The 23,838-nt window shown below is 42.2% G+C and overlaps 1 protein-coding gene and 1 long non-coding RNA gene across 5 annotated transcripts in view; one reads left to right on the top strand and one right to left on the bottom strand.

The window, feature by feature from the left end:
• Nucleotides 1-7,079, bottom strand: part of LOC310713441 — a 69,095-nt gene extending 62,016 nt beyond the window's left edge. The window contains exons 1-2 of one of the 2 annotated variants that reach the window (XR_014529248.1): nt 6,967-7,079; nt 4,525-4,607 (exon numbers count right to left, since the gene is read on the bottom strand). This is a non-coding gene — a long non-coding RNA (uncharacterized lncRNA). Of the gene's footprint in view, nt 1-2,549; nt 2,711-4,524; nt 4,608-6,966 lie in introns of those variants that run through there. The other variant, XR_014529249.1, reaches the window with a different exon arrangement.
• MMP16 (matrix metallopeptidase 16) overlaps nt 1-23,838 on the top strand; it is a 180,793-nt gene that overhangs the window by 23,052 nt on the left and 133,903 nt on the right. The gene's annotated exons all lie outside the window — the stretch shown is intronic.

Raw genomic sequence — 23,838 nt, forward strand, 5'->3', positions numbered from 1 at the left:
TAAGCCAGAAATAGTACCTCGGATTAAGAACTTTGCTTCAGGATGAGAACAGAAATTGTGCTCTGGCGGTGTGGCAGCAGCAGGAGGCCCCATTAGCTAAAGTGGTGCTTCAGGTTAAGAACAGTTTCAGGTTAAGAACAGACCTCCGGAACAAATTAAGCTCTTAACCCCAGGTACCACTGTAAGTCAGGATGGCTGCCTAAGTCTTCCACGAAACAGTTCCAGTGTGGATACAAACAGTGCTTCACAAATTGTTTGGCCTGGGTGCAAAGTCCTTGGGAAGGAAGCAGTGGAGACCCTGTTGCGTATTGCACATCTCATTTAGATTGAAAGAAGAAGATCCATTCATCTTGGTAACCTGTATATACGGCTGTGCTATTATAGTCTGCATGCCTCACGTTGTCAGGGCAGGATAGGAGGAGGCTGGTGCTTGCATGTCTCCATGGCGACCTTGGTGTTGGCCTGATGCCTGCAATCTGGCCTGTTCACAAAGCACCATGCCCTGATGAATTATTTAGCTGCGCTGGAGAAAAATATAGCAACAGGCTCCCGCTGAGTGGCTGAGGAGAGCGGTAAGGTGACATCAGTAGCTTAGGCTGATGAGCCCAGGGGTTCGCAACAGCTAGCCAGCAGGATCAGTTTGCTTTTATGAAGGCTTTGCATTTTCTTTTTCACTTTGGCCTAGGATCTTCTTATTTTGCCCATGAGGGCAGGCAGAAGGAAACATTTTGTTCCTTCAATGACTTGCCAGTCAGTTTGGAGCCCTACAATTACCCTGCAACAATTTCAGTGTTTTTGTTTTGTTTTGTTCTGTTTTATCATTTTATATGTTTCCATAGTTAGCAATTATACTAAGTGAAGATGGGAAGAATTCTGTGCATTGTAGAAATGGAGGCTGGACCGGTGGCAGACTGTCCTCACTCTTTTCTGGCTGCATTGGATACTTTATTGTTATGAAGCAAAGAGGGATTTTGCTAGAAAGATTGTTGGGTGATGAAGGCTGATTTGTGTGTTATGTCAGTGGTGGGCTAGCTGCTTGCGGGGAGAGCACACAAACAAAGCGGTTTGTCATTCCATGTGACAAACTGTAGTTTACTGCAGGAGTAGAAATACTTAGAATCATAAAAATACTTAGGGTTGGAAGGGACCACGAGGGCCATCCAGTCCAACCCCCTGCAATGCAGAAATGTTCATAGAATCATAGAATCTAGGAGTCTTGGTTGACCACAAACTTGACATGAGCCAACAGTGTGACGCGGCAGCTAAAAAAGCCAATGCAATTCTGGGCCTCATCAATAGGAGTATAGCATCTAGATCAAGGGAAGTAATAGTGCCACTGTATTCTGCTCTGGTCAGACCTCACCTGGAGTACTGTGTCCAGTTCTGGGCACCACAATTCAAGAAGGACACTGACAAACTGGAACGTGTCCAGAGGAGGGCAACCAAAATGGTCAAAAGCCTGGAAACGATGCCTTATGAGGAACGGTTAAGGGAGCTGGGCATGTTTAGCCTGGAGAAGAGGAGGTTAAGGGGTGATATGATAGCCATGTTCAAATATATAAAAGGATGTCACATAGAGGAGGGAGAAAGGTTGTTTTCTGCTGCTCCAGAGAAGCGGACACGGAGCAATGGATCCAAACTACAAGAAAGAAGATTCCACCTAAACATTAGGAAGAACTTCGTGACAGTAAGAGCTGTTTGACAGTGGAATTTGCTGCCAAGGAGTGTGGTGGAGTCTCCTACTTTGGAGGTCTTTAAGCAGAGGCTTGACAACCGTATGTCAGGAGTGCTCTGATGGTGTTTCCTGCTTGGCAGGGGGTTGGACTCGATGGCCCTTGTGGTCTCTTCCAACTCTATGATTCTATGATTCTATTCTATGATTCTATGATCATAGTTGGAAGGGACGAGAGTCATCAAGTCCAATCCCTTGCAGCATTGCAGGAATCTTTTGCCCAACATGGAGCTCAAACTCATGATTCTTGGGATTAAGAGTCTCATGCTCTACCACCTGAGCTATACCAGATAATTCCTGACAGATGGCCACCAAAGCTCTCTTTAAAAACCTTCAATGAAGGAGAGCCCACCACTTTATGAGGTATAGTGGTACTTCGGGTTAAGTACTTAATTCGTCCCGGAGGTCTGTTCTTAACCCGAAGCTGTTCTTAACCTGAAGCACCACTTTAGCTAATGGGGCCTCCTGGTGCCGCCGCTCCACCGGAGCACGATTTCTGTTCTCATCCTGAAGCAAAGTTCTTAACCTAAAGCACTATTTCTGGGTTAGTGGAGTCTGTAACCTGAAGCGTACGTAACCAGAGGTACCACTTTAGTCCATTTTATTGTTGAACAGCTCTTACCGCAGCTCATAAGGTCAGGATGCAATTTCTGTAAATGTACAAATAAATAAATGGTTTGGTCTGAATGAACTGCACCAGCATAAGACTCTCATGTTCCAGGGGGGAAAAAGGTGTGTGGACGGGGGCTGTGTCTGCATGTGAGATGAGTTGGAGACCATCTCACAGAAACAGCCTCCCATGTGGAATGACACCCACATGTTTCTGCTTTGAGCATCTGCCATCCTTGCGTCTGGCTTGAGTCCACAAAAGCTTGTGCTGACCTTGAACCTGGGGAAGACAAAGGCACAGTGGATTGGTGATTCCCACGTCTAAGAACACACATGGTACTGATTGAATGCCCCCATGATGGTGCCAAGATGCCTGCCCTCAATTACCAGAACAGTTTTGCATTTTTGCTAGGTTTTGCTTTGTGAATAAATACACAAATGTTTGCAGAGCATTTTTTTTTTTTGTAAAAGATGGCCAACTCCCCTGAAGCATAGGGGAGGGCAAGACTGAACTGTTGTTCAGTTTTCAGCTGCAGAATCAGGCTCGCACAGCAGCTGAAAAATTCACCGTGAAATCTACACTTGCGTTTTGTGTGGCTTTGTGCCTGAGTTTTCATTGTGGAATTAATAATAATTTCAATACTTTTGCTTGAAAACCTACCAAAATATTAATAAACCTTTCCTTATATTGTATATGTTGCAATAATGGCAGCATTCCAAATATATCAGGTTGTCTCCCAGCTGAGCTGGGTTGGCCTTCCTCCAGGCAGACTACTCCAGATCCCAAATGATGCACAGGTCGCTGCCTGCAGCAACAGTGGGCCGAGCTGGAATATATTTCACATTTGTGTTTTATTTCTTATATCCTTCCCTTCCTCTTAAAGGGGCCCTACATGCTTATTCCATTTTTTGAGGGGGTAGGAGACAAATATGCAATATTTAGCTGCCAGCCCTGCAACAATGCTACTTACTGCGATACTACTATAATAATAATAATAATAATAATAATAATAATAATAATAATAATAATAATAATAATAATAATAATAATAATTTATTATTTGTACCCCGCCCATCTGGCTGGGTTTCCCCAGCCACTCTGGGCGGCTTCCACAGAAACCAAAAAACACTAAAATATCATACATTAAAAGCTTCCCTGAATAGGGCCGCCTTAAGATGTTTTCTGAATGTCAGGTAGTTGTCCATCACCTTGACATCCGATGGGAGGGCATTCCACAGGGCGGGCGCCACCACCGAAAAGGCCCTCTGCCTGGTTCCCTGTAGCTTCACTTCTCGCAATGAGGGAACCGCCAGAAGGCCCTCGGCGCTGGACCTCAGTGTCCGGGCAGAACGATGGGGGTGGAGACGCTCCTTCAGGTATACTGGGCCGAAGCCGTTTAGGGCTTTAAAGGTCAACACCAACACTTTGAATTGTGCTCGGAAACGTACTGGGAGCCAATGTAGGTCTTTCAAGACCGGTGTTATGTGGTCTCGGCGGCCGCCCCCAGTCACCAGTCTAGCTGCCGCATTCTGGATTAGTTGTAGTTTCCGAGTCACCTTCAAAGGTAGCCCCACGTAGAGCGCATTGCAGTAGTCCAAGCGGGAGATAACTAGAGCATGCACCACTCTGGCCAGACAGTCAGCGGGCAGGTAGGGTCTCAGCCTGCGTACCAGGTGGAGTTGGTAGACAGCTGCCCTGGATACAGAATTGACCTGTGCCTCCATGGACAGCTGTGAGTCCAAAATGACTCCCAGGCTACGCACCTGGTCCTTCAGGGGCACAGTTACCCCATTCAGGACCAGGGAGTCCTCCACACCAGCCCGCCCCCTGTCCCCCAAAAACAGTACTTCTGTCTTGTCAGGATTCAACTTCAATCCATTAGCCGCCATCCATCCTCCAACCGCCTCCAGGCACTCACACAGGACCTTCACCGCCTTCACTGGTTCTGATTTGATTTTACTACCCAATGCTACTTGCCTGTTTTAAAGGAGCTGTCATATTTTTAGAACCTCAGTTGACCAGCTTCTGGGAATTTTGACTTCTTTCCATTTCAAAGTCTGGAAAAAACAGTGTCTATCTGTTTTTGGGACACATCCTACTTGAAGCTAGTAGAACTACTTAATGTAGCGAGCGCTCTAAATTTTAAAGCCTAAAAGATGGATAATAATAAGATACAGGACACTTATCTTGCTGGAGTGGAAATGAGTAGTCAGGACTAAATGTGCAGAAAATAAGATGAGTGATTTTAAAACGCCCATTGAACACCTTTAAAATACAAATACAGTGGTGCCTTGGGTTAAATACTTAATTCATTCTGGAGGTCTGTTCTTAAGCTGAAACTGTTCTTAACCTGAAGCACCACTTTAGCTAATGGGGCCGCCACATCACCGGAGCACAATTTCTGTTCTCATCCTGAAGCAAGGTTCTTAACCCGAGGTACTATTTCTGGCTTAGCGGAGTCTTTAACCTGAAGCGTCTGTAACCTGAAGTGTATGTAACCTGAGGTACCACTGTACTATAGTAAGGAAGGCTGATACCACTAAGTTGCCGCATTTTCTCTGCCCATTGTTCGGCTGATGTTCATAACCCAAATGGTTTGGACCAGGAACAGAAAGAAGTAATGAAATAGAATTTGTAAGGTTTATATATCTTTAGTTTTCAATTAAAGTTGAATGAGCTGTTTCTGTTAAGGCGCACAACACTCTTTTCTTTTACCACAGCAGACATATTTTGTGTTAGCTGTAGATTAAGTAAACACTTTTCAGCTTCAAAAATACTGATTATATTTCCTGTATAAAGGAAAGGAATACACAATCCTACTCAGTGCACAAAAGCCCTTTGAGTGTGTTTTTGGCAGGAAGTTTTTGATTTAGAGCCGTAGAATCAGAGAGTTGTAGAACTGAAATGGACTCCAAGGGTCACCTAGTCCAAACCCTTGCAATGCAGGAATCTCAATTAAAGCATTCATGGCGATCTTTGCTTAAAAATCAATGAAGGGGAGTCCACAACTTGCCAAGGGACTCTTCTACTCTTACAGTCAGAAAGTTTGGAATATTATAACTTGAAGCCATTGATTCGAGTCCTACCCTCCATAGCAGGAGAAAACCAGCTTTCTCCATCTTTCATGTGACAGCCCTTTAGATATTTGAACCCCAATAACCCATGTGTCTATTTCAAACCAAGTTTTTCATTCTCAAAAACATTTTGTTGCTTGTGCTATAGTGCACAATGTATCTCCTTGCTATGAGTAGTGATTGCACAATTTGAAATACCCCTTTAAATGTAACTGCTGTATTCAAAGGCAAATGTAATGGTGGGTTCTCATCACTCAGTTGATTGCTGTATATGAAGAAGGTTCTGAATAGAAGCTTTTTGAAGGTGGGAAGTTGTGGGCTGGCCTAGCAAACCTGTAAATTATTCTGCCAGTTCCATATCATCCTGGCTCATTTAAAACAATGAACTCATAGCATCTTTGATATCTTTGTGAAAGGAGAGACAAAAGTCTCAAGGGTACAGAAGAAGATTCAGTGGCCCACCACATTTTGAAAATGTCTTCAGCATTGGTTCTCTCCTTTTCAGCACTACGGTATCATGCAATGGAGGTCACTGCCCAAATTGATGCTTGTCTCAGAGATGGACCAATTTTGCACTCCTCCAGAACCTTCCATCCCCCCCCCCCCGTTACCAGCAGAATGGTTTGCTTCTAAAAAGGGGCTTCAGTTGTATGAAATGTTCCTTGACGAATAGTAAATGGACTTTGAAAGTCATCCAACTGTCAAATATGTTAACTAGGGAAGAAATTTTATCTGAATTTGACTCAGCAGGTAGCTTGCTAGTTAAAATAACCCATATCTCTGTGTAAGTGCCTGACTTCATACTAGAGATATCAGAGAATTCCAATGGAAATGGGAATTGCCAACTTTTGCTTATTCATCAAGGTCCAGAATGGAAATAAATCTAGTGAAGATAATTGGTATTCACTGTTGCTGTTGCTTTCAGTTTGCAAATGATACATAATTGATTATTTCCCCCCATTTGCCTTGTGTTTGTTTTGCATTCAAATGAATGGGCTGGAAAAATGAAATTTACGTAAGGACACTTGACTTGGAAAAGACTTTCGGACAAGTAACTTTCCCCATCCAAATAGCTGAGATAGTACAGAAAGCCATGAAAAGCCTGTGCTCAGTGTTTGCATCTGTTCTCATGCACTAAACGTGTGTCTCTTGCATTCTGTGTGTCCTTCTCAGACCTCTGATCACAAGAAATCTTGCAGGCTGTAAATTGCCAATCCTTGCAAGCTGAGAGTTATTATACAGTCATGAAATTGGAAGAGATCCAGTGTGGGATATCCAGTCCCTGCTCCACCCTGAAGAGGATATCCTCTTTGAAAATCTTCAAGCGTATTCTGTAAACTCTCTAGGTGGTTTGGCCTAATGGCCTATTATCCTACTGTACTTCTGTTAAAAAGGGGGGGAAAGGAGAGGGGGTAGAAATTGTAAAAATGTGGTTTGAGTTCATTGATTTCTTCTAGCATGTTTTACATACAGTGAGTGTATATATTGTCCCTGTTCAGAAGAACCAGAATAAAATATTTTATGGTATGTTTATAATTTGCTTTGCTTACTCTATAACGGCTGGATTTCTGCTGTAGCTAATGAGGACGGAGCCTTGAATATTGTGACAATGTTGTATCTGGAGCAAAATGATGGTTTAGCTGACAATTCACAATGTGATAGCACGAGGAAGATGAGTTTCTTCTTCTTCTTCTTTTAATTGATTTTCTTTTCTATCATTACAAACATCTCATATCAATAACATACATATTACACATCATCACCTCCTCCCTCCTGGACTTCCCTCAGCTTCCATTTCTGATTGGTTCCCTCCTTATTATATACTGCTATTTTAGACAATCCATTATATCATTCCTTCATCACATTAATTGTTCTTTAATCAAGAAAGATGTGAATGTTTATTTAAATGAAGTTGAGTTGCTTCTGAAGGTTGTGGCCAGTCTAGACTAACAGAATTGCCCACTCCCTCCAAGACCTTTGAGGGTAGATGTGTTTTAGTTTGTTTTTAAAATAATTAAACATGGAACTTCATTTGAGTGTTTGAAAAGCTTTATAGTCATTCTTTCAGCAACTCTTACCATAACCCTGTAAGGTAGGCCAGCCCTATTATTTGAACATGACAGATGAGTGGACTGCAGTAAGTAGTATGGCTGCAGTAAGGTATTTAGTACTCCACACCTCTTTAAAACTACAGTGGTGCCCCGCAAGACGAATGCCTCGCAAGACGGAAAACTCGCTAGACGAAAGAGTTTTCTGTTTTGGAGGTGCTTCGCAAAACGAATTTCCTATGGGCTTGCTTCGCAAGACGAAAATGTCTTGTGAGTTCCTGTGGGTTTTTTCCCCTCCCCCCTTTTTCTAAGCCACTAAGCCGCTTATCAGCTGATCCGATAAGCCGATAAGCCGCTAAGCCGCTAATAGCACTAATAGCGCTTATCCGCTAATCCGTCAATGGGCTTGCTTCGCAAGACGAAAAAACCGCTAGACGAAGAGAATCACAGAATGGATTCTTTTTGTCTTGCAAGGCACCAGTGTATATTCACTTCTGTAATTCCAGTAGTGAATGTGGTGCTTTCTTTTTGTCTGGTAAGTGACCAGACATTCTGGTAACTGCGAGAACTGTGTAATATATATTTTTCCACTGCAGGAGTTATTTTTTCCTGTAAATTATACTACATGGTCCACAGCTAAGCTTACAAAGTCAGGCTTGACTTCAATTAATATCAACCTCTTTCACATATTCACTTTGTCTTTAATTATGTGACCACATACTGTTGCTCATATACAATACATTATATATCCCCCTTGAAACTTTGTCCCTATGTTATATAATCTTTTTAAAGCTTCCTTTTGGACTGTAATTCCTAAACTCATTTCTACAAATGTTAGGCAGGCAACCTATGAGGTGCACCTCTCGGCTGACATGCTAGCATTAGGACAGCTCAGTTGGTAGAGCATTAGACTCTCAGTCTTTGGTTTGTGGGTTCAAGACCCACATTGGGTAAAATATTATTGCATTGCAGGGGGTTGGACTACATGATCCTTGTGGTCTCTTCCAACTCTACAGTTCTATGATTCTAGGCAAGGCAAGGGAAGCAGCTCTCTGAGATTTGCAAAGTAGTAGAATTGGAGGGTTTGGAATACAGTATAATTACAAGTAACATTCAAACTCAGTTCATAACTAGTTTGGCACGGGTCCTACACTAGTTCTCCCAGCCACCATAGCTGCCCTCTTCTCTAGTCCTGGTGAAAAAAATACCATATTTTTCGCACCATAGGGCGCACCGGACTATAGGGCGCACCTAGTTTTTAGGGGGGGAAATAAAGAAAAAAAAATACCCCCCAGCCCCAAAGTGCGAAGAAGCCAAGACAGCTAGCAGAATCCATCCCGTTGGTTGTCTTGGCTTCCTCTTTAGCCACGCGCAACCTCTCCAGCCGGGAGAGGCTGCGTGCGGCTTTGGCAGAAGCCAAGACAGCGAGCGGGATGGATCCTGCTTGCTGTCTTGGCTTTGTTTTTAGCCGTGGGGCTGGGGCGGGGGAAGCCCGAGCTTTCCCCGACTCCAGCCCCCAGAGCAGGTCCGGGAGCGGCGGCAAGGTTGTGCGCAGCCTTGCCGTCGCTCCTGGAGCTTGCAGGGCTGGGGGCGCGCTCTGAAGGCCTGCGGATAGCTGTATGACACTGTGAGTCATTGAAAATTGAAAACTCCGAAGGCTTGTGAATAGCAGCCTGAAGTCTGAAGCCCAGGGAGTGCAGCGCCAACTCCCGCTGCGGTCCCTGGGCTTCAGGCAGCTATCTGCTAGGCTTCGGAGCGTGGCGGGAGTTCCCCCTGTGCTCCGAAGGCTTGTGGATAGCAGCCTGAAGCCTGGGGAGCGCAGTGGGAGTTGGCGCCTGCATTCGCTCCATAGGATGCACACACATTTCCCCTTCATTTTTGGAGGGGCAAAAGTGCGTCCTATAGAGTGAAAAATACAGTACCTAGTGTCAATGAAAATGGCTATTGCTACAGTTTCATTAGGCCTTGCAGTAGCCTTTCGAAAAACACTGAAAATTTCTGGAATAGGTTCTGTAGCTTTCAAGGAAATGGGTGAAGACCGATAGTCCAAAGTCAGAGAATTGAGTGTATGCCTCCTTTCCTGAATAAACCTGCCTTTCTTACCCCTGTGTTTGCCTGTCTTGGACTATAGAGCTATAGGTCCCTATGCCCTACTAGTTCTCCCAGCAGAGTGCCCCAGTCCGTTAATTGATCCCATTGATTATCTTCAGAAAAAGTGTATGAATGTGACAATAAGGGCCATGTGCTCTCTCCTCACACATCCTCCCCTATGATTATCAGTGGACCCATCCAATATTTTGAAATAATGGTCAAGTATTTAAAGCACCAATTTAGAACAATGGAAATGAAGATAAAGACTTGGGCTAATTTACAATGAAATCGCCACCATTAAGTTAGTTCATCACTATTTCACAACAGCGGCATCAAATTCTAAACCGTTGTAATCCTTTATTTCTGGCTCACCATGCAATGTTAATATGAGTATGTGTGAATACTTTTCACCAGACTGAACAGTTCTCCTTGGCATTTATCCTGAAACTGGGGCCAGCGCTTGAATTTTACGATTTTTCTTTAAAACAAAAAACCAAACAGACTAAGGAAATATAAAATACCATATATATATATATATATATATATATATATATATATATATGGCAGTACATGACTTTCTGAAATGAACTCTCCCTTTCTCTCTGTAACTAAATGTCCTACTGCTACAGTCAAAAGGGCTTTTTTGTTGTTTCATAGAAAATTAAATAGCAGTCAAGTCATAGACAGTCAATTGCCCTGATTCTAACCTACTCCAGTGCAGACATTGGAGTCTGTGCACAGCTTGTCATTTCACTTCTACTTTTGCAGAAATTCCAACTCCCAAGCTCTTTACAACTTGGGTTCAAACACCTTTGGAGTCCTCATCCCAATTTTCAATGACTCTCAGTGTCATACTGCTCCAGTTAATGATTTCCATCACTACCTGTTTCACTGTCCTTGCATCCAAATGTACTTTGTGGCACTACGTTCGCGGAAGGCTCCTGGTGGTGTATCCATTAGGCCCCAGAGCAAGCGTAGTCAAGGCATCATGAAGCATATGAACTATGTGGGATAGCTCAGTTGGTAGAGCTTGAGACACTGAATCTCAGGGTTGTGGGTTTGAGCCCCATGTTGGGCAAAAAGATTCCTGCGTTGCAGGAGGTTGGACCAGAATACCTGTATGATTCCATCCAACTCTACAATTCAATGATTATATAATGAATATTTTGGCTGGCTTGCCTTACAAACATGGCCAAAAGTTTTTTAATAGTGTGAACTTCTTGAGACACTGCATCCCTCAAGTTGAACTGAACACTTCTTGCAAATAGGTAAAGGTAAAGGGACCCCTGACCATTAGGTCCAGTCATGGCCAACTCTGGGGTTGCGGCGCTCATCTCGCTTTACTGGTCGAGGGAGCCAGCGTACAGCTTCCGGGTCATGTGGCCAGCAGGTCTAAGCCGCTTCTGGCGAACTAGAGCAGCACACGGAAACGCCGTGTACCTTCCCACCGGAGCGGTACCTATTTATCTACTTGCACTTTGATGTGCTTTCGAACTGCTAGGTTGGCAGGAGCTGGGACTGAGCAACAGGAGCTCACCCCGTTGTGGGGAGATGAACCGCCGACCTTCTGATCAGCAAGTCCTAGGCTCTGTGGTTTAACCCACAGCGCCACCCACGTCCCTTGCAAATATGTGTCACCCATGTTCTTGCAAATATGTGTCATAAAATTCTGACAGCCACTTTTGTTAGAAAAAAAGGTTCTTTGGAGCTAAGCAGCCACTGGGACGCAAGACCTCTGTTTTTCTGCAGCAATTCTCCCTCCTCTCCAGACACCTTGAAGTTCAAAGGCCACCCTGAAATCATAAAACTGCCAAATGTGTGTTCATTATGATTATATGTGTTGAAGCTCTAATTGTGTTCAACCCACCTTGGATGGACTGTGAGATGAACCTATGGCTGGTAAAAAATGAATGTTTTATGACTCAGAATGCCAGAGAACAGAAGGCCCTATTACATCAGATAAGTGTTGCTATGTACAGCAGATGTTATGCCACTACAGGATACAGAATCTATGGGGACGGTCTTCCATATGGTCTTGCGGCAAGATAAACCCTTGGTGGATGCTGCTTATGTGCAATATATTTTCCATTTTCCCAAACTGGGAATGCAGCTGTGGGATAGTAAGGCCTAATTAATCATTTATTGCAGATTTACAATTTATTGCCCAGAGATGCCTATCTCAGTTATTGATTTGGGTGACCCCCCCCCCGTAGCTGTTCTATAATTGCATTTTTATGCAGCAATAAAAAACTAAAGCATATGTATTAGTGATAGGAAAGACCATTGTCTGTGGCTAAATGGTATCTGCTCATTAAAATGCAAGTGTCAACTGCATATGTTCAGAGTGTCACAGTACATTTTGTTTTCTGTATCTGGGTTCTCAAAAATACTGTGATAATAAAGGGCTGGAGAGTCTCATTATGCCTTCCTGGTTTACACACACACAGCTCCAGGAATTAACATTTCATGTTTATTCTTAAGAATAGAGTGCTATTCAGGGCTCTCCCCCTCTTTCCTCCAGGTAGGAATAGCCTATCTGATTCTTATTCTAGCTGTTTGTTGAGATCCCACCCTCTTAGGACATTAGTTAATGTGAAAATGGGATGGAATGGATTTGTGGATGGAAATGTGTAAAATTGGCATGGACCAGAAGTACAAGTCCCTCCCTAGGGCAAGACAGAATGAAGGACGATCTTTTCCTGAAATTAGCAGGTTGAGTTAATAACGGGAGACTGAAACAGCTGATGAACAGTTGGTTAAGGATAATTGACCTGGCCAACCAAAGTTATGATCCAATTTAGATTTGGATTCATCTTGTCTGTTTTTTGTTGTTCTGTGTTCTGGTAGTGCTATAGATCATTATACTGTTTTAAATGAGGAACAGGGTCTTGTCTGCAGTGGCTTCTATGCTGGGCAATTCCTTCCCTCTTGAGGTCAGGTTGGCATAGTTCTTCCCATTTGGAGGAGAGTAAATGCACCCTTATTTTGTTACGCCTTTTTTACCTGGCAATTTTGAAAATTTAATGGTATGCCCTTGTTTAACCAGCAGGGATTTTGTTTTGTTTTTAAATGGTTGATTTGTGGTTTAAATTGTTGTTTTTACTGATATTATTTTCAGTTTCTTTTTGGTTAGGAATGTTATGACGGAAGATTAGTATACAGATATTGCAAATAGTGGCTCAAACACAAGAAAATAGGGCGATACAATTTTCTACAAGAGGAAAACCAAAAGTTTTATGGTGTGGTTATAGTAAGAAAATAATCATTCCCTTCTCTCTTTACTTATGTGGTAGGGCATAAGCCATGGCTCACATTTTCAGACTGAGAAAGTTTTCGCTAAATAAATAAATAAATGATTATGTGAATCTCATTATTGTTTACAACCGTCTGCTTATGCAGCTACAGTGTATTGTTTTTGTGTGGTATGGCTGTGATCCAAAGTCAAACAGGGCTCCAGTGCAGCTGTGTGAGTACTGCTCTTCAGTGTCAGAAAATGCTTCATGGGCAAAATGTCTGGATCGTTCCCCAATACTGGAAAAAAATGGGAAAGTGCTTGCACAGAACTTAGAGCAGGAGTCAGCAAACTTTTTCAGCAGGTCCACTGTCCCTCAGACCTTGTGGGGGGGCGGACTATATTTTGAAATAAAAATAAAAATGAACGAATTCCTATGCCCCACAAATAACCCAGAGATGCATTTTAAATAAAAACACCCATTCTACTCATGTAAAAACACGAGGCAGGCTCCACAAATAACCCAGAGATGCATTTTAAATAAAAGGACACATTCTACTCATGTAAAAACAGGCTGATTCCTGGACCATCCGTGGGCTGGATTTAGAAGGCAATTGGGCTGGATCCAGCCCCCAGCTTAGAGCCTCTACCCATGGCTTAGAGCCTCAGCATGCTCATTCAAGCTGCTGGATGGGCAGATGGGAATATGCAGTTTATTACTCAATGCGGCTGAACTAATAACCATTTGCTATAAATGACAGCGATTAATGCCACTGTTTATACTGACATCACATGAGGCAAAACAAAGTTATAGTACGTTGTGTGTGTGTGCACACACACAGTTATTTTCTAATCATGTTTTACCTTGCAAGCCTTTTCAGAATGTGCAAACATTACTTGCGGGTGGAATTTTGTAATGTGGGCTATTTTTCACATAGCAGGTCGATATGACTCTGCTCGTCCATCATCTCTGTGAGTTCTGCTCTGCTCTTATTTTAGAAGCATTCACTAGTAAGATGGCTTGCTCTCTATACTTTCTGTGCTTGCCAGCGAGATGATAAGGCATCTATACCTTATATTTATAGTACACGAGTATTAGAAGGAGATCTTATCCTCTTCTATGCAAAAGAATATAAATAGTATATTTAATGGGCAGGGAGAAGATGCAGCAAAAGATTTCAAGATGCAGCTTAATGTAGCTCATTGGCTTTTGATGGCGTCTGATGAAATAGGCTGTTAGAAAACCTCAAATCACAGCATAGAATCATAGAATCATAGAGCTGGAAGAGACCACAAGGGCCATCGAGTCCAACCCCCTGCCAAGCAGGAAACACCATCAGAGCACTCCTGACATATGGTTGTCAAGCCTCTGCTTAAAGACCTCCAAAGAAGGAGACTCCACCACACTCCTTGGCAGCAAATTCCACTGTCGAACAGCTCTTACTGTCAGGAAGTTCTTCCTAATGTTTAGGTGGAGTCTTCTTTCTTGTAGTTTGGATCCATTGCTCTGTATCCGCTTCTCTGGAGCAGCAGAAAACAACCTTTCTCCCTCCTCTATATGACATCCTTTTATATATTTGAACATGGCTATCATATCACCCCTTAACCTCCTCTTCTCCAGGCTAAACCTATCTTCATTTCTTGCCTACCCCCACTTAAGTTACATTATAGCCTATAGTAAAAATCTGTACCCTTCTGCTCTTTCCTCCACACTAATACTCGCTCCTTGAAAATAATACTTAGTATTGCATTCTTAAGTGCTCAAAGTCCTTCAGAGTAGCAGTTGACTAAGTTTTACCCCACCTAGACCAATGGAAATAAATGAACATTACTAAGTTTGGTCCCATAATTTCAGTAGTTCTATTCTGAGTAAAACTTAGTTGATTGGGTGGTATTCAAACTCTAGAAAACCATTACAACAGTCTGGCAAGGTAAGCCAGTTTTTCCTGAGCCCACACATTATAAGGGCAGAGGTTGTGCAATGTTATTAGACAAAGAGATGAAAGTCAAACCATGGACAGCTCTCATTCTTAGTCAGCATGCTTTGAAATGTTTCTTCTTGACACTGTAAAAATGAAACTTTTGCATGCTGAATAGAGAGATCCATCTGAAACCATGCTTAAGTAATTCACAGAGGACTACCCCCCCCAAAAAAACCTCCAAGCTTACTGCTGTAGGTATAGGACAGTGTGAGACAGGTAGATTAGAACTCAATTAAAACTGCATTGAGGCAAACTTCCAGTGAATGAAAGCTATTGTGATAAGCCTTGCTGTATATAGAAATAAGCTGAAATGGAAACAAGCTTTCTCACACATTTTTCAGACCTACTGTAGCAATATAGAGCCAGCCATGCTTATCCCAGAATTCGTCGGCTGAAGGGAGCTGTATTTGAACCTGTGACCTTAATTTAACTCAACTGAGCTAAACTGCATCTGATGAGCTACTGAAGGAGCTTCATCCTGCTGCACTTGGTTGCTGAAGCTATTACTGTAATATTTACCATTTGAGGGGAAATGTATTCCTGTCTGTAACTGGCAGCTGGGCAGAATCCAGCCAGTTTAGAGGAATCTGGGATTTTGTAAACTACTTTGTGGAGAGGAATGAAATAGTCTTCTTGGGTCTTCTTTGAAGCATGGCAAAGCCCTATAGTGCAAAGTCTGAAGATACTCTTATCTGGTGTTCATTGATTGATAGAGTTTGAGTAGGCAAGTTCTCCATATCAAATCAGCACCATCCTTTGCCCTTTTGCTTACCCAATCCCGCTGTTCTTTATGGGACATTGACAATAAAGATATCGTATATCGTAGGTTTATGTTAGTGGTTCTTCCAGGTTCCATTGAATGCCATGTATCAGGAAATAAGTTGCCCATCCACCAATGTCTCACAGTATCTGTTATTGCAAGAGAAATTTTTAAATTTATGAATTGCAAGGTAGACGTTTAGTTCCCTTCTTACCTGTTGAGGAATGCTTGCAAAGCACTTGATATTCCCCAAACCTGTCTTGATGTCAGGAAGCAAACGCTTAACTTGGATAAGCTGCTGCTTTGAGCAGTGATTTAAGCTGAAGTTGTTTGTGTTTCAACAAATGGGGGGATGTAAAGTTTCTGCTCTGTTCCAGGCACAGGAAGAAAAATCAATGTGTGAAAGGAAGCTGAATATGAAAAGAAAATGTTCCTTTTTCTAACACTGTAGAGCTGACAGTTCCGTGGGAAGGATAAAAATGTATTGATTATATCCTTAGCCATCAGGAGGAAACAAAGCGAGAGAAATACGGCTTGGAAGCAAGCATTTGCTGTAGCAGCCACACAGAATTTGGCAGCCTCCTAGTACGTGGCTGGAGGTATTTTCTTTTCTTTTCTTTGAAAACTCAGAACTGCTCCCCCCCCCCCAGTTAGCGATATTACTGCAACCTGGGGTGGAATTTGACATGCTCTTAGTAAATGCATGGTCAAAACCTATAATAATAATAATAATAATAATAATAATAATAATAATAATAATAATAATTTATTTATACCCCACCCTCCCCAGCCAAGGCTAGGCTCAGGGCCCTGGTCTCATGAAACAGAACGTTCCACCAGGCCAGAGCCAGAGTTGAAAAAGCCCTGGCTCTGGTTGAGGCTAATCTAACTTCCTTGGGGCCCGGGACCTCTAAGGTGTTGCTATTTATGGACCTTAAGGTCCTCCGTGGGGCATACCATCTCTGTCCCTCATTCCCTGTGTGCAGTATCTTATGCAATTGCTGGCTTTGCTATATCAGGGGGAATATGGGAGTGATACAATTGACCATGCAGTGCCACAAAGCTTGTCTGTGCCCACACCTACACTCTTGTCTACACACATATGTTTGTTTACACCAGGGTTTCCCAAACTAAGGTCTCCAGCTGTTTAATAATAATAATAATAATAATTTATTTATACCCGCCCTCCCCAACCAAGACTGGGCTCAGGGCGGCTAACACCAAATATATAAAATACATTAAAAACACAAAATCAAATGATTAGTTTAAAATACAATTCGAATCACATTTAAAATAAAAATAAAATTAAGTGGGAACTCACGAATCATAACCGTAGGGGTAAGGAATTAAAATTTCACCCGGCCCAGCCACTCCCATCTTTTGAACTACAACTGCCATCATCCCTGGCTAGCAGGACCAGTGGTGAGGGATGATGGGAACTGCAGTCCAAAACAGCTGGAGAACCAAGTTTGGGAAACCCGGATTTGCACTGTCACGTTCTATATTCTTTTCTACTGCAGTCATTTTGGCTCTCATCCTTTACTATGCGCTAAACCAGGGTGAGAAACCTGTGACCTACCATATGTGGCTGGACTTCCATTTGCCAATTAGCTGCAGCAGCATGATCCATATTCTGGTTTATCTATTTCAAAACAAACTACAAATAAATTTAAAGCACTTTCAGGACAGACAAGTATTAAGGGGCCATACATGCAATGAGCACATCTGTCTCTTATTTAGTCTAGATTCTGAGATGGGAGCAGGTTTCTGTAATCAAAACAGTGGAAAAAATGTTTGCCTTTGTGAAATGTTTAAGCTAGGAATTTATCCCATGGCTGCATTTCTTTAAATAATGATACTTCACACAAAAGACTGCTGAGCCTGCTCACTGTATGTAGTTAACAATGGAATATGTTTCATGGGGTCTCAGTGCAGGTAATGACCAGTATGTAAAGTTAAAGGATCTGAAGGATCCTGAAGGTCGTCTAGCCTGCACTCAGTGTGATCCTTTGGACATAAACAGATTTATGTGTATAATCAAGATTATAGAGTGCCAGAGAGCGAGAGAGCCTGAGCCTTCTGGATCAAATTGTGTTGTGCCAGGTCCTGTTTACCATATGTGCCACAAATGCCACTGTGTGTATTCTCCATCTGGAAAACTGTTGGTGCAGTAGATAGTATGAGCATATATAGCTTTCGCCAAGTATGTTCCCCATAAGCATGCATAGTTTTAGCCAACTATTATGATACTAACAGTCAGAAACAGTGCTTTCCATTGCTGAACTTCTCATTGAGGATCACATGATAAGCTTTTGAGAAATCCCAAAATTGTCCATAACAGAGTTTGAAAATAAAGTGTCAAGATCAAGGGAAATAATAGTAACCACTCTATTCTGTCTTGTGTCCGGTTCTGGAGGCTACAATTTGAGAAATGACATTGGCAGGCTGGAATGTGTGCAGAGGAAGGCAACTAAGATGATCAAGGGGCTGGAAACCAAGCCTTGTGAGGAACGGTTAGGAGAGTTGGGTATGTTTAGCCTGGAAAAGAGGAGAATGAGAGGAGATACGATAGGCATCTTGTATTGAAATGTGGAAGATGACGCAAGCTTGTTTTCTCCTGATATGGAGGCTAGGACTCGAAGCAATGGATTCAAATGATTGCAAAATGAGATTCCGACTAAATTCCAGGAATAACTTTCTGATAGTAAGAGTTGTTTGACAGTGGAATGGACTCCCTTGGGAGGTTGTGGACTCTCCTTCATTGAAAGTTTTAAAGCAGAGGTTGGATGGCCATCCACCATAGGTGCTTTAGTTGAGATTCTTGCTTTGCAAGGGGTTGGAATAGCTGACCCTTGGGGTCCCTTACAATTCCATGATTCTGTGAAAAGTATGGAAAGCATTATATTGTTGCACGCCACCCCAGTCTCCAAGTGGTGCAGAATTCCAGGCGTTCCAGGCACATAATCAGGGTTCTTTTGGAAATGAGCACAGTATAGACTGTGGTGTCTTTATGACATATGGTTTATTTAAACATTTATACAACCTAAGCCTACCATGGAGAGGTTCACAGCAGTAACACCCAAAAGGGTCTTGTTTCTTCCATAGCCACAGCCTTGGATTCCAACAGAAATAATACATTGGTCTCAAAATTGCTCTGCCACTGTGGTGTAGTGGTTAAGAGCGATACAATGGGGAACCGGGTTCACGTCTCCACTCCTCCACATGCAGCTGCTGGGTGACCTTGGGCTAGTCACACTTCTCTGAAGTCTCTCAGCCCCACTCACAGAGTGTTTGTTGTGGGGGAGGAAGGGAAAAAGAGAATGTTAGCCGCTTTGAGACTCCTTAGGGTAGTGATAAAGCGGGATATCAAATCCAAACTCTTCTCGCTTTGCAGCTTGCTGTTTTACTTCTTGATCATATCACTGCCCAAAAATGTTTTACCCTAAACTCTGGCTTTATGTGTTAAGGGAGGGCTCCCAACCCACTTGCCATCTTGCACTGAGCCCCTTAATCCCCCTTAATGGCTCATCTCCCAGGCTATCATCTCACCAGGAGGCTAGCCTGGCTATTCCAAGAATTTGAAGCACTGATTAAATTCTAATACTTGCTGGATTCAGAGATTAGAGGGGTCTGGCATCCACATTAACACCCCAAACTCATAACAAGATTTAACAGGTTAAGGAGAAATGTTAGCTTCCAGTATGTGTAGTAGAAATGGAAAGGCAAGGCAGTTTTAAATACAGTACTTAACTGAACAGTTGTCATGCAATCACACTTATACAGATACTTTAATAATCACATTTTCCTGGGATGTCTTAGCCTGCTTATCAAATAAAATTTCAGAAAAGCTTTGACAGAGCAGTCCAACTTCCTTTTTAACCTTGTCACCCTCGTGCTTTGCTTAAAAACTGAGCAAATAGCAGGTTTTTAGGACTGCTAGATGGGCTGCTTATGTAAATGATTGATTTCTCTTCCCCCCTCTGTATTTGACCCTGAACATAGTAGCCTAGAGATATACTTTCATTACACACAGCCAGAGACTTCAAAACATGGTTGTTTCATTAGGTAATCTAAAGTTTAACCACTGCTGGCATGAAATATCATGAAATATGAAGGCACTTCTGTACCTAGACCTTGTTCTCTATTAGTTGACCTCATGGTATCATCTATGCTTAGCAGAGTGGTAACCTTGTGGTATTCTAAAAGGATGACAAATGTTGTGGGCATTTTATTTTAAAATAAACCACAACGTTGCATCAAATGATAGTTAAAATGATGAAAGGAAGTTCCATAAAAAATATTTTTATGAAAACAGCAGATGTCTGGAAATTCAGTGAATGCTGGTGCCTCTTAAGATACTGATTGTGAAACAATTATGTCACAAGGTTTTCTTTTTGGAACATTAACTGTGAACTCATTACCTGTAAATGATGGGGGGAAAGGATAAAATTTGCCATATACCAAAGGCATATGCCTTGAGAAGGAACTGCAGCCCATGCAGAGTAGACAGTGCCAGAGAAGATGCCAAGCAGAAGCGATGGGTGTGTACTTAGCCCAGCTGTGACACTGCTGCCACCACAAGTAAAATGTTGTCATGGTAGTGGCATGATAAAGGACTTTCCCTCCCCTTGGACTTCCTGCCTCTCAGACCGGAAGACATTTATCTGGTCCATACAGAACTCTGTAAAGTCTTTTTGCCTCATAGATAGGCAATCTTGACATGTTTAATTTTTTTATTGGATATGTGTGTTTTCTTAAAAGATTCTTTCCAGGAAGACAGATTTCCCACCATTCTGTCTGTAAGACCTAAGTATGCACTATCACTGAACAGAGTAAGTTACATTAGTTCAATACATTATAAACAGTTCTTTCCCAGTTGTTGTCGGCTCACATATTTAGAAAATGAGAAAGTTTTTGTTATTCTCAACCTGGGCAATGTATGTCATCCTCTGAAAAGCTATTTTCATATTATATGACTCCAGAGGGAAAGAATCATATCATCTAGCCAGTTTACTTGAAAGCATGTAGAATACTCACCAACCAAGGAAACAAAGCTGTCTCAGATGTTTCATGAGTACCTTATAGGCAATGTTTTGGTAATTTTAGCTAAAGCTTTCATTTGTAACCAGTAGCGCATTTCCCTTATTTCATGGGGTGGGAGGGATGATATGTTAATACTTCCAGTATTATTAGTTTTTATAACTATGAATCTGAAATAGTTTCTTAAATTATTATCAGTGATAGCCCTTTCTTACAAAGCAACACATATAGCAGGGATATGAAACCTCTTGCCTTCCAGATGTTGTTTGATTGCAGTCATCCCTGACCATTGACCACACTATCTGAAAATGATGGGAGTTCAAGCCCAATAAAATCTGCAGTGCCATGGATTCCTCATCTCTGACATACAGAAACCACTGCTTCCACTGATACTTGGATTGCTAGCATTGATGGTTTTGCTCCACTTTGTCCAGAAACAGGCAAAAAACCCCACCCTTGTATTTTTTTACTTTTGTACAGTGTCTCTGCACCTTCTCGTTTAAAAAATTCTTCATCAAAATATGCAGATCCCAAGTTTGTTCATCCCTGGCAACTAGTTACACACTCAGTGTTGTAGAAACTTAGAAAGCTGTTTGACTTCTAGTGACTTTCTTAGTGCCTTCACTGGTGGGAGGGTAGGCTAAGGATGACTCCCTATACCATTCTGACTCTGATGACTATTGGAAAGCCATGAGGAGTCTCACTGCTTTCAAATGCCTAAGTGCCATTTCAAACTTTCCTAGGTTCAAGATAACTATGTAACCTCTCCCTGATGCCAGAGTAAGCTTTGGAAAGGCTTGGAAAACGTAGACCCCTGGTAATGATGAGAGAGACTTTTTAATTTACTACTGCATCACGTAGGATGGCTTCTCTTAAGAGCTGATTCATGCATCCGCACATATGTCAAGTGATGTGTCACTGATGGATTATTCAACACCTCACTGCTTTCAGCTTCAGGATGTGAGGTACCTTTGTTGTGTGAGAAGGAGGAGGAGGAGGAGGATGTGCACAAACTGTTGATGGAGCCTGGGAGCCACAGTTTCCTTCTTACGGATCATTCCCAGAGAGGGGACACCCAAATGCAGGGATGGAAATGCTGGAAGGGGAATGCTTTGCCAATTGTTATTATTAGGACGTGTGTGCACCGCACCAGCAGAATGTGTAGGTGACAGGAGCTATAGGGTTGACTTGGCTCAGAGCACCACATTCTGTTGCTGTTAGGGGGGATAGGGAGAAAGGAAGAGAGAAAGATGGAACTTGGCGTGAAGAGGATATACTGTGGTAGGGCAAGGAGTCGCCTTGGGACAGGAGCAGAGAAGACTTTGATAGTCTTTGGCCTCAGCCTGCGACAGGAAACGTTAAAGGGGAAAGGAGGAAATATAACTGGGACTGTAAGAGAGGAGTTTGAGCAGGAAGCTCAGTGGCAAGCACCAAAGAGTAGACTTAAGAAATAATAACTTCATGTAAATATGTTGACCTCTCTTTTTTCTGGTGATGATTATTTTTTTTTTTAAAAAAAACCTCTCTTTTTGAAATGGAAAAGAAGTTCCCCTACATATTGCTGTGTAGGTTTCCAGAAATTGCAATGAGATGTAATTAAGAAAAGCAGATGTACAAGATTTGGTACGGTACCTTAACATTTTTTGCTTTTAATGTTTCTATTAAACACACACACACACACATCATCATCACTGATTCTAACATGAAACGTGATACTGGCTAGTCTCGCCATGGTGTCCGAAACTGTTTCTATGAACCCTATCCCCCCCCCCCCGCCCAAGTGTTGTGAAGCGATTTTGTACCACTACCAGATTTCAAACCTGCAACTTGAGAATTTACTGGAATTTGCATCGCTTGATTTCATGCTGTTCGGATTACTGTAATTTAACACTATTACTACTTAACGAGATTCCAGTATTTTCCAGAGGGAAAAGTATTGAGTTTCTCTGGCAAATCATGATTGAATTAACAATTAGCACTCTGCTTGCTTGCTTTAATGAAAGATGACCTAAATTACATGATGAAATATGTAATAATATTTTAGAAGTTTTATCCATAAAAGAGTTGCTCTGCATGTGTGTGTGTGTGTGTGTGTGTGTGTGTGTGTGTGTGTTATATGAGATTTCTCAGCAAAGAATCTTAAGTCAGCAAAACAAAGGCTTCCATGATGCTTCATCATATATGAGAGACTGCAAAACAGTAAATGATACAGTTAGCTAATGCTGTGGAATAGCCAAGTCTAGTTTCCCGTCCTCCTGGCTTACCTTGTCACTTGAGTGGTACTGAGAAGCAATTTCAATTTCATGGACAAGGAAGAAGGCTAAAGCAGGGATAGAGAATCTGTCGTTCTCCAAATGCTTTTGGAGCATAACTCCCACTGTCCCTCACCATTGTCCATGCTGTCTACAGCCTAGGGGAACTGAAGTCCAAAAACATCTGCAGAGCTTCATCCCTTTCCCTTTTCAGAGCTGAGTAATAGCTGAATCTCCTCTCCTGTATTCTGAGATTCCAGTTTCAGTATTCACTGTGGACCAGTATTCACTGTGGACCTAGGTCTTGCCTGATATATTGCTATTTGCTCAGTTTTGTTCAGGAGACAGAGAACATAGAACCAAGTAGCAAGTAACTCCAGAACTATTAAGCATGCTTTCTCCCAGGGGATTACCATCATGTCAGGGGGAACATGGGGGAATGCTCTCTGTCCCCACGGCCTCCATCGTGTCACTGTTGCCTATCTCACATCAAGTAGAAGTAGCAACCTATGGGGTGTGGGCAGAAATGGATGCAGCCATTGGTTTGATTAATTAAGGCCTTTCCATCTTGGTAAAAAGAGAATATTAACTTGGGGTTACATGGTCTTCTAGCTAAAACCATGGTAAGAGAGCCACTAGTTTCCTTGTCTACCATTTAAGCTCCTGTAGTTTGGGGATTCTAGAATTAGCCTGTTAAAATTTATGGCATTTGACTTCACAGTCTGGACCTAAAACTTTTTAATTCAGCAGAAAAATCCCTAACAAAGAGCATACCCACTGCTGTGCTAACTCAGCACCTGAAAGCAGGATGCTATATTAGTGCTGCAAGCAGATATGCCAATATAAATGTTTAGGATTAGGGTGTAAGTATTTTAATATATTTGTATAAGCTTAAATAATCATGTTAAGAAGATTACCATTGACCTTCTGTTATGTTTAATATAGCTTTAATCTGCTTTTATTTTAGACAGATGGACTCAGTGGCTACATTGAGTTTAATAAAATAAGAATTTACAA

The sequence above is a fragment of the Podarcis liolepis genome (genome assembly GCF_965112155.1).
Source record: "Podarcis liolepis genome assembly, chromosome: 8".
NCBI classification, from domain to species: domain Eukaryota; kingdom Metazoa; phylum Chordata; class Lepidosauria; order Squamata; family Lacertidae; genus Podarcis; species Podarcis liolepis.